Raw genomic sequence first — 14,512 nt, forward strand, 5'->3', positions numbered from 1 at the left:
AAAGAGTTCTACAGAATTAGGAGTTCTTCATACATCTGAATCATAAGACTGATTGCAGATCTCAGATTCACCTGATTTTTCATGCCCCAAATTTGTAAATGAACAAAACAAATAGCAGAAACAACGAACAACAACAAAAAAATCACACTCTTGGTGCATTGAATATGCAGGGCTAGATCTGCTAGCGATAACATAAAAAAACCAAAAAGCTGACTTCTGCAGGCTGAATGTCGGCCAGACTGTTTTTATGTATGTAATATATGTTGCTTCTTTCCTTGTTTTATTGGTAATATTCTGTATGTATCTGAATTATTATGTTTGTTGATTGGAACCTGTCTGAACCACTGACTGAAGTCCCACGACCAGAGGAGGGGATACATTTTGGGTAAGATGCCAGTCCGGTGGTTTGAGAGGGCGCCTCCAAGACTTCAAGAGATGCACCATGGGCAGGAAAGCTGGGCAATCTTTCTTCATATCTTCTTCTAAAACCACCAGTGGTCACATAGGAGTCTTTGTGGCCAGTGCTGGAAATACTTGATATTTTTCTTAATAATTGCATAACAGAGCTTAAGCCTCTCTCAGATGAAGTTATGGGAAAATATAAAGTCTAGAAACAACCATATAAACATGGAAATTGACATCATATAAAGGCCTTGTGGCCCATCCAGTCTTCTCATCCACATCATCCACTATATCTGTCTCACCTAAGAGATCCCGCATTCCTGTCCCATGTGTTTCCACCAGGGTCTTCCCTCTGCGGCCGCGTCACTGATGACAACATCAGTGATGTGGCAGCACAGGAAAGGCCCCGGCACGGAAGGCAGCGAAGCAGCCTATTCAGTGCTGTCGCCGCTGCTGTTTGGAAATGAGTTATGTCAGCCTTGCGGTGGGAGGGTCGGTGAAGTTCTGCTGTGCAGGATGGGAGTGAGAGATGGAAAGATGCTGTGCAGTGGGATGGGTTGTGGGGTCATTGGGGTTCTGCAAGTTCAGGGCTCCCACTGATTCTGCATTATGGTAAACTGTATAATTTCTATTATGATATTATAAATTACTAATAATAGAAATGTAATGTCTATTGTGTATAAAACTGCCGTACGAACCCACCCCAAATCCTCCCCACCCCTCCTTTACTGGTCCCTGGAAAAATTTGCTCCTATAAAAGTAGTCCTTGATGTCAAAAAGGTTGGGGACCACTGCTCTAAGGTACAGTATGCACAACCACACACTGTTCTTGATGTGGCCATGCACCATTCCTGAATGCTACAGGAGAAGTGTAGGAGTCTATGCCACTGGAAATACTGCTCAGTGAAATCAAATGAAGCCACAACTGCATTTTTAAGTACGAGTTGTACTTAAATCGGGTGTCTGTAACTCGGGGACTGCCTGTACTCTAAGCCCTGAAAATGGCAAGAATGGATCAGGATCAAGTATGTATATTTTATATCACATTTATACAGGTCTTACATATCTCGGGGGGAGGGGAAGACATCTTATAGTGGAACTTAGCAAGTAAAATGCATTAATATACTGGATTGTTGGTTCAACATTGCATTGATAATGAATGTAACTGTTGGCCAGGATGGATGGTCCATGCAGCTCTTTATCTGCTGTCTCTTACTGTACATTACTATGTTACAGAGAAATTCAACGAGGCCTGTAAAATTTTAAATCCTTGATCTTCACTCCCAGTCCTCAAGGGCCATCAGTGGGTTAGTTTTCCAGGATATCCCCAATGAATATGCATGAGATTGATGTACATGCCTATTACATCCATTATATGTAAATGTTTCTCATATATATTCATTAGCCCTTAGGACTGGGAGTACAGACTTGGATAATGAAATGATGCTATCTTTCATCCTATAAGTTTGGCAATTAGGCTAATGTCTGAAACAATTAAGGGTTGGTGCATAGAACTATAATTTGTTTCTTTATCTTATCTTTGTGCCAGTTAGAGAATCTTTTTTTTCCATATACAGACCAGCTGTACAGAAAAGAGTTATAGCTTATTCCATTGCTCTTTGTGCCATTTCTGTTTAACAGCCCTTTAGAGAATACTTTGACTGACATGTCTAAATATTTTTTTTTCCTGAGCCCAACAGAGACCTTGATGTCAACATCAATGTTAATGGTTCGACCAAACAAATGACACAATTTCAAAATCTTTCAATGTTACAATAATTGATATATTGCATACCATATTTTACATCTCTTCCAGTTTCTGGAATGAATCGTAAAAAGGCTTTGACCATTTTGATGGAAAGTCTATAACCAGGCTCCTCCAATCAGGTGCCTGGAAGGTATATGGTAGGAGCCTTTTCTATAAAAGAACCTAGGCACCCAAATTTTTTTATATGATGCTGATCTAATCAATTATCAATGCATCAAAAATGAATTTATTTATATTTATATCTCATCCTCCCAGAAGAGCTCAGAAAGGTTACAAATTTGCATACATAAGAAAACATAGCAGAGTATAGAAATGTAGAGCATGACAGTACATTTTAGATCAGGACATGATAGGACAATACAAAGGGGAGCATGGTAGTGTTCAAAAAGCATGGCAATACTTAAGAGGATATGACAGGAGAAGGCCTCATACAGTGGCAGTGATGTTATGAATTTGGTATGACATTGTGGTAACTAAGAGAGATTCGTAGGGGGTTATGATACATGACCATACATGGTATGGCAGACAGTACATGAAAGAGCATGGCATGAACTTAGCAGTGCATGGCCTGGTAGGACAATACATAACTGTGAATGGTAATATGTGCATGGTATGGCATAGTATGGATTGTCTGACAAAGTGTGGATGTGTCAGCAATGACAGTGCATGACAGTGCATGGTGCAAGGTAATACATAACAGTGCATGAGAAGATGTGTTAGGAATGATAGGGAATGGAATGCATGACAGGGCATGGTAGTATCAGTGATGGTTAATCTTGTGTAAACGTAGTATTTAGACTGGAGTTATTACAGGTGGGAGGAGCACTTCTGCAGGCAGGATTAGGCACCCTTACCAGCTCAAATATGTGGGTGTCATGGGGGTTTCAAAGAATGGCAGAATGAGGCAAAATTTGGTGTCACCCCCCCCCCCCCCACACACACACACCCTGTGCTCTGGCACCCCTGAAATTTGAGATCTGGCTAGCACATCGGACATTATTGTATACTGTCAGGATTGATAGGATAAGGCACCTGATCCCTCTTGCAGCAATATCATGACTTTCTCCCCCCAAAGAACCCCCAGTACCCACTGGAGTAGGGAGAGAAGTTCTCTGGTATCCAGGGTGAAACAGGAGAACTGATCACCACTCACTCCTGACCTATGATGCTGGGTTTGAATGGTGGCTGTGACCCCTACTGGTAGTCTCATGGTACTCATGGTTCAACCTGGCATGAGAGAAGGCAAAAATGAGTGGATATTGCTCCTGACCCTAGGCACCAGGGAAGTCCTCACTCCCTCCCCTGTATTGTATAGGGGGTGTTCTTTGGGAGGGGCTTGATGTGCTTCAAAAATCAGAGGCAAGGTGATTTCTGCAAGGTAGATCAAGTGTTATCCTACAAACGTTTGGGTCAGGGTACATGCATCAGCTAATGCTGATTTGTTTATTATGTAGTATGTGTCTATCCTTTGTAGTAATTGCAGGGCAGATGCTTGCCACATCCCTGAAATTTACTGATTTTAAGGTGCTGTAAGTGTAAATATTTATCTCACTTTGGTTGATATGGACCACAAACGACATAGTAGCGTATCCTAAGCTCAATTCTATGTATCACATTGCCAGAGGTGTGGTTTACAGCAGAAGCACCAGGATCCCCACGTCTTCAAGAACAAAATATATTCTTACTATACAATCTAACAGACAAAATTAGTTTCACTACAAGGCACAAACTAACCAAAAATTAGTACATGTGAGCCCTCCACAGGCCTCAGCCTCATTGGTTGAAGCTAGAGTTGTTATTCATTAATGTAAACAGTAAACAATAGACAGACCAGAACTCTGAAAGCTAGACTAAAGTGAGGTAGAAAGTTTGACTTGGAGCATCTCTTTTCTGTATCCTCACAAATGCCTTGTTACTTAAATGCTCCCCACCCCACTGCAGTTTGCCACTAGGCCATGCTTGTTGTTTTTCAACCTGATCTGTGATGGTGTAGTAAAATTTTAGGTTTTGGTGGTTTGCATGAGTTCAGCTCAATACTTTGCAGGCTGTGACATTTTATTACATCAACATAAGAGTCAAAAGGTCATAGAGGTCCCTTCTTAAAATCTCCCTACATATCTATTCCCATACATGTTTAAATTTCTTAAGGAAACACCTGAAGACGGGGCCTCACAAATCTGTTCTGGGTCAGCTTTGTTGGATAACCACAAATAGGGTTTCAGTGTATGCAAATTTATGTCAAGCATATTTATTCTGGATACTCAGACAGGACAGGACAGGAGTGGTTTGGGAAGCACAGCCTTAAAGGGTTTGCAGCCAGAATTCCTTGTAGTTAGGCCAGCCATAAAGTTGATGTGTCAGGGACACCCTAAGCAGGGTAATTGGACACAAGCGCACTCTAAAGCAGCAGTGCCAAGTGTGGGTGCCAATTAAGCTGCTAGCTTTGCTCTAGGTGTGCAGAAATGCATAGGAATAATGGAATGACGCAAATGTTTTCAAAAGAAAATTATTATTTATTAATTATCAAAAATTATTTATCATAAGGTTATTTGCATCATGAGAATTATTACAGAAGCCAAAAGTTGGCCTTGCTAGTAACGAATTCCAGCGTTTTACCAGTGATACATCCATATATATCCTAAATGACGACATTCCTTCGCTACAATCTAACTGGTCCAAATTATTTGCTTCCATATAAGGCTTGCTTCTATACCTTCATATGGGCATGTCACAAAAGCATTCCTAAAAATTACATTCTTATATCTAAAAAGTTACATTTTTATACTAAGCTTACATGTTTTATAAAGAAGAAATACAGAGGCAGATATTGTAATGTACTCACAAAGACTAATGTACACATACAGCTTTTAAATCACTTCCTGGTACAATCAACCTGTATCTCTGTACTAAGAAATTCATGTCCCTTTATCTAACTGAAACTAGAGGAGAAGGAGGGATTAACCCCCCTCCCGTCAGAGTTTCACAGAGTAGAAAAAGTTGCTTAAGGTCAGAGGTTAAATCCCAGATGTAGTCCTCTCAGAATTTCTTTAGATTTCAAATATATGAAATCAAAGTAAAACGTATTCTGATCTACACTTGTTACCTATAGCTACATAAGTAAATTCCTATTGTGTAGATTTAATGACTTACTGACTTACTAAAACTTAATTCTGGATTTATACAATGATATTACACATCTGGATTTGATTAGTCTTTCTCACTGCAAAATCAGAGCCCCTTGGAATGTGAGGCAACCAGGCCAGAGGCCAACTCCTGTCTGCCTATAACTTCCCTAAGGACCAGCCTAGTCCAGGCTGGACACATATCTGAACAAAGAAACCCTATGATACTTAAGCTTTGCCATCTGGGGTAAATTTCCTATGGTGCTTGTCAATCACACTAATGTCCCAGTCTGCCTTCCTGTACCTTCAAGCACATAACACATGTGAAATCAATATGTTAAATTCTCATCTTTTGCTTTTTGCCTCTCTGATTATTATATTCTGGCCTATCCAATATTTTCTAGTTTCATATATTTATGTATAGCCACTAACACCACATATTCACCTGCTCTTGGATTAGGCCCTATCTATCAACAGGTTTTTCTAACTAGTGAATCCTGTGCAATGTGAGAAAGTGTAATGGCTGAATTTTTTATTTCATGATTGTTCATTTCACCAAAATCTACCTGTCCAGGTAAATAAGCAGGCCCGCCCAAGGCCTATTTAAGGCACAGAACAACCTCAACCCATAGCTGTAAGTTATACTCATAATATGGGAGCCCTACCTATGTTCCACCCATGCTCTGCCTTGGTATATGCCTGCCTTGTCAATACTAGCATGTACACATATAAATGCACACATATGCATGAAAATGCTAGTATGTAATACAGTGAGAACCTAGGTTATAAAGTTGTTCTTGAGCAAAATTTGAGCGCTGAGGCTTGCACAGATTACAGAATATAGCATATAAATTTCATGTTAGTCCTTCTCTTCATAAATGTTCATTTATGGAATCCCCTCAACTAACCAAACAACTATTTAGTACCAAGTGCATCTTAAATTATGTATAGTAGTAACAAATACGATTCAGGAAACTGACAGTGCTTCATGCAAAGGATTTTATTCTGTTTGTTAAAGATACCCATTTTATTTGGACATACTGGCCGTCATGGATAATTACAACATGATGCCACCTTTATCTTTACAAATGTTCTTTTTTGAGATACTGCAAGAATAAAATAATTAGGGAAAAATGCAAAGTTCCAATTTTTTTCTGTGTTGTCATGTGCACTGTTGAACAAATAGTGCACTCTAATTACAATACTGTGCACGCACACTGTGAATAGGCACAGAGCACAACACATTATTTGAGCAACAGTGCATACTACTGACAACATCAACCCCAAACAACAGAAAAGTTCAAAACATCCCATAAACAACATGGGAAAACAAAATTTTGGGTTTTTTTCACCTCTTCACCCTTAAACATAATCATGCTGTGCATTAAACTGTACCGGACAAAAGAACAAAATCTAACAAGTCTGCAGTAAAGAAGCAGTGAAACCAAAGCAAAAGACGAAACTGCAGGACAAATGAACAGAGCAAATGTACAAAATGCAGGCAAAGTTTATTTCAATAAACAATTTGTTGCACACAAGTGAACCGTCTTAAGTGACTAACAGGACCCGACACAGTCCGTGTTTCGATCAACACATCTTCATCAGGGGTCCTATAAAATGGAAGGAATGGTCTTTTATGTTTTTAATCAATTGTTTGTCATCTTTTTCCTCTTTGTTGACATTATGAAATATTCTTTTGGTTATTTTTTAAAATTTATTCTTGATTTGTTTTCATCAATTTTATCATGATGTATTTATGATTATTAATAAATGTGTCTATGATTGTAGACCCCTGAGGCAGGCCATCAGGCCGAAACATGTATATGTCGGGTCAGACTTTCCATCACCTCTCTCGGGAGCGCATTCCAGGCAGGGGGGCCTTCGGGGGGAGCAATACCGGTTCTCGGGGGGGGGGGGGGGGGAGGGGGGAACGCATCAAAGCGAGTTTCCATTATTTCCTATGGGGAAACTCGCTTTGATAAATGAGCATTTTGGATTATGAACATGCTCCTGGAACGGATTATGCTCGGAATCCAAGGTACCACTGTACTTATGTTTTTGGGTATTTATGTATGTATATTTATATATACATACACACACACACCACTGAAGGGTATGGCTAGCTTATAATGTTTTTTTTATTTAATGTAAAAGGCAAGAACAATTTCATTTCAACTACATCTAAATATTGTCTATCTAGATAATGTAAACTACATCTAATTACATAGAATATCAGATTTTAAGCTTTGTATACCATTTCCTACTTACAGAGTAAATTATTTTAAAGCACTCAATCTTCCTGTCAAATGCAGGCATGACACCCTATTCCATTAACCTTCTACATATACATTTCTTTTGGCTATTTTTTTGCTGCTGTGACACAGTCATTCAAAATTCCAAATGAGTGTTTTCAATTTGTAACATCCAAGCTAACACCACAAAGATCCAAGAGGCTGATGAAGCAGGGAACATTGTTCTGATGCTAAGGTGACATGTTGCAAAACTCCACATTTTCAAACTAACGTCATAAACGTACGGGTTGCTCTTGGGTACTTCACAGGAGCTAAGTTGTAGCCTAAATGTTGTTTCAAAATGTTTGGAAAAAAAAACTCCCAGTGTCCCAAACTTTAAAGGAAGAACGACCTATTTGTTTAAGAAACGAATAAGCAGCATGCGCATTTGCTACAGCGTTAGATCCAGCATCCTATTTTAAGACTTTCCCTTACCCACAGTAGACTGTTTTGCTGAACACGCAGAATCTTCATCCAAACTCGATTGTCAGTAAATAATAATTACGGTACAATAATAGCAATAATTAACAAAAAAAAAAATCTCTACTTGTCTTGAACAAGAACAAATTAAAACAAACCAACAAACACACACACACAAATCGACTGAAACATTCCCTCTCTCTTTGCCACCGGAGTCCTACTTCCGCCAGAGCCGATAGCTCTTCCAGCTCACCTTGGAAGCAGAGGGGGATGGCACCGGGGCCACTTATAACCGGAGAGAGACTCCGCTCAATCCCTCCAGTCACTGCCCTCCCTCCCAGGAGCGACTCCTTTCCTGATTGGTTCGCGTGGAATTTTTTTCCCCCAATGCCACCCCGTCTCTCAGGAACCAATGGAAAGCCGAGAAACGAGGCTGGCGCGGGACTAGTACAGGTGTTGCCCTACTTCTCAGGTTCTGAGCGCGTGGATAACGCGCGCCTATGTCTGCAGATTGCTGGGGAGGGAGCCTGTAACTAGGCCTTACCGGACCGGGCCTTTGCCCGGTCCTCTAGCCTGGAGCGCAAATTGTGGCCTCTGCTCTGTCGATGCCTTGAACAAGGAGGGGGGGGGGGAAACTAGAGCACCCCGATCCAGGTTTTGCTGCATCGATCCTCCGCGCATGGCTGCAAACGGAACTCATACGAAGGCTGTGGATCGCTCGAGTGCAGAAATGGCATTCGCTGGCCCTTCGCCATCCCCTCCGGTGCCTTCGGCTTAGAGTTTTTCTCCACGGGTTCACGTTTCCTTAGCTCTAAAGTCGGGAAGGGGCTGCGCCAAAGAGCACATCTCGGCCCAGGCAGAGGAGAACGGCGCCCCGTGGGAGGGAGGGAGGGAAGGAAGGAGGCTGCCTCGCCGCTGTCAGAGCTGCTGGGGGTGAATCCCTTCTCCTGAAATTCTCTGTGAGCTTGTCGTTTCGTTTGCAGCCGTGCTGCTGGAGGCGAGAAGGCGCCGCGGCAGCCCCGGGGGACATGTCGCTCACTCCACGTCTGTCCGTCAAACGTCTCAGTCGGAAGATGCTTAACCTGCATATTGTTTTGCTCTTCAAATGACCTTATTCTTTTCATCGTCTGAGGACAAATGCTGCTCCCGTCAACGAGGCCAAGAATTTTGCACATTTGGGATACCATTTTAGAAAGGGATGCACTGCGTGCCAAAACTAACAGCGACGATTTGTTTTTTTCTGGCAAATAAAAATATATACGGAATTCGTGGCACTTTCCGATTGCGTTCATGAAACTAATGCAGATCCTGAATTGATCGTTTGGGGGGGTTGCTCGTTGTGTCTCTGTGGTGTGCAAACCAGCATGACTTCCAATCCAGCTAAAGACTAATATAGCATTTTGGTCAGTAATGGACTTTAATAATGCTAAAGAAGTTGAAACCGTCCAAAATCCTTCCTTGTCTTTTATTATTCTGGGACTGGAGACACGTATATGGCACTCAATCACTCTTAGGATTAACTCAGCGTGGAGGCTGAACTGGGGGAAGTGCTAGGTGCAGCGGCGCAATTCTGCCTGCTGAGATTTCATCTGACTTTCCCATCTCAGCCACTTGATCGCTCTCACCGCAGAGACGCTGCCTTGGCTCGCCAGAGAGACAGCTCGCTTAATGCAGAACCGAGAGCTCCTCGCCCAGGCTGCCTGAATGCACGGCCCATGGCTCCGTCGTCGCTGGATGAAAGAGAGGAACACCTCTCTCCCCTTGGCCAAAGGTTTTCGGAGGCTCAGCTCGCGACAGTGACTGTAATGCGCGGCGGGCTTGACGGCGCTTCCACTAGGATGGGGGTGGAGGTTGTCTGAGCTGCAACGATTCGGTCTTTTCTTCATACGAGGGGGGGATCTAAGTACGTTTGAACGGTTTCGTTATGGGCAGCTTGCTGCAGAAGACGGGCTTTTCAGGGTCCTGTACTAGAATGCTCCGTCTTGGATTCATGGTCTGCACCTTTTAAGCACAACGGAAGCATCTTGGACTAGTTGACCCAGGAGGACAATGAGAAACTGGAAGACTTTAATCGTACTTCAGCACCATGGACGGGGATCAATATTCCAGCGTCACCCTCAGAGCGAGGGGTTGTTTTTTTTGGGGTTTGTGATCTGAAAGCTTTATTTAAAAAACAACAACAACAAAAATCCGTTCGTTGATCAGTAACAAATGTGTTAAATGTGGAGAATGGAGATGGGTACAATATTATCGTAAATGCACACAACATACCGTTCCATTGCATGACAGTTTTTTTCCTGGCGGCTGCCGTATTGGTTAAGGTGTTCGTTCTGCGAGGCAGCTTTCTTTTGAAGCAAGCGGTTTAAGGATTAACCTGAATCAGGTACATCACAAGGTCAAAACTAAGATTTAGGATCTAAAACAGTTGCAGCAAGAAGTTCGGTCTTCTTGCGGGTGCTCCTTTATGGTCTGCTTAGACTGTTATTAAAAAAAAAAAATAAATAAATGTTGCAAGATAATGTTAGTTGTTGAGTTCACTGCATTTTGTCGACGAGCAACCCGAAGAGAATGTGATTGAATGGGATGAGCCAAGCAGATGGTATTTTCTCTCTGGTTCTTTCTGCGTTGAAGATGATTTTAAAAGCCAGTTCTCTTCGCAGTTGCCCTGCCTCTCCCCGAGAGTCCAGAAGCAGCCTGCCTTAATGGAGAAATCTATGCGGATTACATACTAAGCCATACCTTTGGTGAAAATCAAAATTCAGAAATCTAGAATGCCACTGTTGAGCTATGGCAAAGGGCAGCGAAGTTGCCAGAAGCCTCTTGACAAGACTGTGAAAGCTACCCAGAAACAATTTGTTGTTATCTTATCTGCAGGTAAAAAGTCTTACTGCTATCGTCTTTCTCCTAGAGGCATCAGGTAATAATAATGATAAAACTCCTAACCGTGCATAATTTTTCTTATGGTCCTATTTCCAATGTCATAGCTGCATTGCAGGCTACTGTACTCCCCCCTCCCCCCCAATTAGGGTGGGTTGGAATGCCCAAGTACTTCTACTGTATCATGTACTAGCCGCATAATGTTATATTGAAAGAAAAATAAAACTGTTCCAAAATGCTTAAATCTATCTCTGTATGACCGGGGTATACTCTCCAACCTGCGTTGGATTTGAGGGCTCAGAATCTTGGATCTTTTGTGAGGACTGGGAGCTACTGAATGACTGAAATGGTATGTTGGGTTTTTTTTTTTTTAAATCTAGGTTCAATGCAAGTAGGGGTGGGGGTGTTGCAGTAGAGCAGAGCATTACTACAAGAAATTATGGGGGGGGGGGGGAGGGCGTCTGTATGTCTAACTTGAGGTTATGCCAATCGCCTCTGGCACAGATCTACCTTTCATGCTAGTTTGTTCTAGGCAGGTGATCATTTAATAGTCATTTGTCTTAGAAGTTGCTTGCATGAATGCATGGCAATAAAAAAAAATAAAAAAAAACGGGGTCACGTTTTGCTTGCCTTTCATATAATGAATTTTGAAGGATGTGCTTTCTGATATCATAAAACGCGTGAGTTTAAGTAAAAAAAAAATATGCAACAATTGTTGATTTTTGTAATATTCCGAATTAAAAAAAAAATGTTTCAGTAAAAAGATGATTGCCATGTTGCTTGCAATACCTGAAAATACAGAGCTTCTACTGACGACATTATTTCATTTAGTTAACTTTAAACACTCCTTCTCACTTTGAAAACGTTACACGGGGGATCCTTTGGGGCATTCGAGGTTAGGGTTAACGAGATAAAGCACTTCTAAATCTAGCTTCATGAATATTTCATTTTAATGTGAAGACGATCTTAATAATTTAGTAACGTTATGTTTTATTTGCCCGGGAGTTTACATATCTAGTGACATTCAAGTCTTATCCTCCTCCTTTATGCCCTTATGCGGGTGATCCCCAGTCCTAAGAGAGACCATCAAGATAGAAAGCCGGGGAAGTGCTCATTTCTTGGCTTGGATGTTGCATTTATAGAACTCTCCATACGATGGCATGTTCTACCTGCGGTGTGTGTATGTATTATATTTGTGTGTGTGTATGTGTGTGTGAGAGAGAGAATGTGAGGGACATAGCTGCAGAACCGCTCTCGTGTGTAGGGGGCGCCAGAGAGCTGCGCTCGACCTGTCCACCTGCAAGCTGTAGGCACCGCCAAGCTGTTGCCAAGACTAAGCCGCCCAGTGACCCGACCCGCTATTCATTACAGGCGTTGTGTTCGCAATTCATCTACCGAAGGGACTCTGGGGAATTAAGGAAGGGTATGAGGCTGAAGTTGGACCGACAGGGCAGGGAGGCAGTGGAAGTGATTTGGCTGGGTAGAGGTTTAAACCCCCGTCAAATTTGCCTAAAAATGCAATTCGCCGCCCCCCCCCCCCTTTGTCCCCGATCCAATGATCAAACCAAGCTGGTTTTTAAGCGGGAAGTGCGATGCTTTTCACTGCCATCCAGTCCCCACTGGCTCAGGTGGTTCCTTAAATATGCTCACGCCATTTTGATTGTCTTGTGCTTAGTGCAAATTAGGCTCAGTTGGGTTCTTAAGTGCGCATGCGCTATTTTGATTATCTCGAGGTTAGAGCAGAGTAATAAATGGCAATAAAAGAAAAAGTAATTAGGAATACTGACGTGGAAGAGGAGAGTTTCTCTTCCATCTTCCAAATTCTTCTGGTGCTTGAATTCTAAAGATATAGATTAATGTTAGCACAGGAAGGGTAATGGAAGACAGGAGTAACGATTCTGTAGCTCTTTGGGTGATTATGTTAGATTGTATATGATGGTGTTCCTATATATGTAATGCATGCATGCATATGCAAAATCCAGCTAGAAAGCCAGGGGTCTGCCAGTTCATAAAGTTACCAGGTTACTGTCTCTTTACTTCCCTAGCTGTCACACAGAGATTTACTTTTCCAGCCCTTGTGTTTTCCAATTAGGAATAATTCTGACTTTGGTACAAGGGGCCACTGAAAAGTTCTCAGCCCAAGAAAAGAATGATGTGGAGCCATGATTAAAACCTACAAGTTAGTCCACACTTTTCTTGATACTTTTCCTTTCAATTATAAGAAATGAAAAAAAAAGCGTCAAGAAAAGTGTGGAATAACTTGTAAGTTTCATGGCTCCACATCATTCTCTTCTTGGCTGGGCTGAGAACTTTTCATTGGCCCCTCCTAGTTTGGAGAAAAGCTTTGGGAGATTGAACATTGCCTTGCATTCCACACAATAGCTTATCTTTTCAAACAATATAATCTGTTTTCCAGTAAAATATTGAGCCCCCCTTAAGGATTTTTTTTTTCACAATTTGCAATAAAATTGAGATCAATTTGGTCATAAAATGAATTTTAACTAAAATAAGACTGAAAGACGAGTGTAGCAAGGATCAGTCAATGAAATTAAGAATATTCCAGATCTTCTTCAATAAATGAACAATACTATTCAAAACAATATTGATAGCCTTTAATTTTGTTAAATCATGATCCCTTTGCTCATACTAGAGTTAGAGAGCAAAAGTGTGTTTTAGCAGTGTAATAGTGCAGGGTTTGATCATTTATTTTTAAATCAATTTCAGGTCAGAACTGCACCAAGGGATAAGATTCCCTAACAAGAGAGTTGTTTTGCACATGTAATTCTTAAACCTCCCTAAAAGTAGTAGAAAAACATCTGTGTAGAAAAATATGGAAAAGAAGAAATGAATTGGAGAATGCATTTTAAAGAGCCAGGGGCTGAGAAGTTCCTATGGCACCATTAAAGTGCAATAGCAAGGCCAGGGTAGCATGCTATGAATGAGAATCCAAGCCAGGAACCCTTTTAACCTTTTTTTAAAGGGGGGGGGGGGCAGGGCAAAGGGTACAATTATGAAAAGCTTTTGTGCATTCCATGTACTTGATTTTGAAAGAGAAACTACCAACTTTGAAGATAGCTTACAGACTGAGTGCATGCAAATGGGTCACATACTAGCTGTTTCTCCAAGACGTTGTGTGGGGTAAAAGTGCATAGTCACATTTGAACATGGAATTTACACACATTCTTCATCCCCCCCCCCCCCAAACTGAGCATGCTTTAAACTGGCCAAATGTTGTGTACATAGGAAAACCCACATGCACTTTAAGCTGCTGTGAGGGCAGAATTTTCAATTAGCGCTATCAACCTAGATAAATTCCTATTTACAGAGAAAAATCATTTGGTCAGTTCTATTTCAATTAGCCAGAGATAAAGAACTATAGTGAAAATAATATTATAAAACATGATTTCCACATAGGAAATGACTCAGAATGTTGAGTTGATTTATATACTGAAGTAATGACATCTGTTTCATGTGATTCATACATAGGGATTTCTGAAAGCATAGTTTGGAGAGAGCTGGGATAGAACAGTAATTTGCATTTTTTAAAAAATACAGGTATAGATGCACCGGAAGTAATTCTACAAAGCTTTTCCTGTCTTTAAAACCTGAGGCCTTATATAAAATTGCACAGC

The 14,512-nt window shown here is 41.3% G+C and overlaps 1 protein-coding gene across 4 annotated transcripts in view; it reads left to right on the top strand.

Moving 5' to 3' along the window:
- Positions 1 to 8,911: 8,911 nt before the first annotated feature.
- The window catches only part of LRFN5 (leucine rich repeat and fibronectin type III domain containing 5), a 256,864-nt gene continuing 251,263 nt past the window's right edge, over positions 8,912 to 14,512 (top strand). For 2 of the 4 annotated variants that reach the window (XM_033950717.1, XM_033950716.1), the window contains exon 1: positions 8,912 to 10,920. The gene's annotated coding sequence lies outside the window, so the exon portion shown is untranslated. The remainder of the gene's footprint in view (positions 10,921 to 14,512) is intronic. The other 2 variants (XM_033950718.1, XM_033950719.1) reach the window with 1 other exon arrangement.

The sequence above is a fragment of the Geotrypetes seraphini genome, chromosome 7 (assembly GCF_902459505.1).
Source record: "Geotrypetes seraphini chromosome 7, aGeoSer1.1, whole genome shotgun sequence".
Classification (NCBI taxonomy): Eukaryota; Metazoa; Chordata; class Amphibia; order Gymnophiona; family Dermophiidae; genus Geotrypetes; species Geotrypetes seraphini.